Below are 1,331 nucleotides of genomic sequence, written 5' to 3'. Positions count from 1 at the left end.
CAAAAAAAAATAAAAATGTTTTGAGCCCTCACTGAAAAGCTGGAAGGAAAGGGAAAGTTCTCAAATCCCCTGGAAGTGAGTCCCATAATTGCGACAACTCTATGGAGAAGATTTGCTGCTTCCCAATGCCGCTTAGGCTCACTGATAGCCCACTCCTCTGCTTCCCTAGTGCCCAGGGCTACAGCAGCGCCAAAATCCTAAGGGGTCAGGGAAGCAGCATCAGGTCTCTCCCATGTAACAACCTGGCAGCCCTGACAGGTCTTCTAAGATCTGCACCTGCTATTGAGCGGGTGCAGAACTGAGGAGACCCATGTTGGGTTTCCAGGCCCAGGAGGGGGGATAGGATAAGACGGCAGAGACTGCCACTCTCTCCGCCTCTCCCAGGCCTGCTCCTCCCCTCCTCCGGCCCTCCTCCACGTTTCTGCCCCCTCGCTGCCCCCCTCCACCCTGAAAAGCCCTGCTGTCAGCCTGCAGCCATACTCACCACTGAGAGCTCTCAGCATCTGTCTTCAGGTTCTGAAACCCAGCACCAACTGGTGCTGGACTCAGTGCCAGTGGTGCATTGTTAGGATTGGGCCCTAAGAAATGCTAATAAATGTATACTTAAAAGTTGCAAAACATCAATGCAGCAAACAGGTATATTCCTCAGAATGGGCTGCAACTTCCTGTGGAATGTCTACTCCATAGCAAGGCTTGGCCTGCATAAAATGAAAATGGGTCTCCAAGAGTCCAATCCTATGCATGTCTACTCAGATGTAAGTTCCATTATAATCAATGAGGCATACTCCCAGGTAAGTTTGGATAGGATTGTAGTTTCAGGTTTACCTGGGAGTTATGTTTGAGTAGATATGCATAAGATTCCATGAACAGTCTCTTTCCTGGAACTGTAGGGCCATAGAAGGTTCTGAAGTTTAGTATTGCATACTGCTCCACCAGAGAGAATTCTTTTTATTCAAATGTCCTTTACAGATGGCCTGATAGGCAGATTATAACACTCTTGAGGTTAGCAGCAACTGTTACCCTGCACATACTGGATCTCATCTGATCTTGGAAGCTAAGCAGGGTCAGGCCTGGTTAGTACTTGGATGGGAGACTGCCTGAGAATACCAGGTGCTGTAGGCTTATACCATAGTCTTTCAAGACTGAAGGTTGCCAACTAGGAAGAGCATAAAAGCAACTCAGGGTGCAATCCAAACCCCTTATGTCAGCGCTTTCCAGCACTGGCATAGTGGTGCCAATGGAACATGTACTGCAGAGGCACTTTTTCAAGTGGGTGCTCCTTTTTTAGCAGGGGGAGAGTAACTGGCCCATCTCACCCCAGCAGTGTCTGC

The 1,331-nt window shown here is 48.8% G+C and overlaps 1 pseudogene; it reads left to right on the top strand.

The window, feature by feature from the left end:
• Positions 1-1,002: 1,002 nt before the first annotated feature.
• On the top strand, positions 1,003-1,122 carry LOC136637343 (5S ribosomal RNA; annotated as a pseudogene).
• The last annotated feature ends 209 nt before the right edge of the window (positions 1,123-1,331 follow it).

The sequence above is a fragment of the Tiliqua scincoides genome, chromosome 1 (genome assembly GCF_035046505.1).
Source record: "Tiliqua scincoides isolate rTilSci1 chromosome 1, rTilSci1.hap2, whole genome shotgun sequence".
Taxonomy (NCBI): domain Eukaryota; kingdom Metazoa; phylum Chordata; class Lepidosauria; order Squamata; family Scincidae; genus Tiliqua; species Tiliqua scincoides.
The sequence above is the reverse complement of the archived record's forward strand: the minus strand, read 5'-3'. Positions and strand labels throughout refer to the sequence as shown.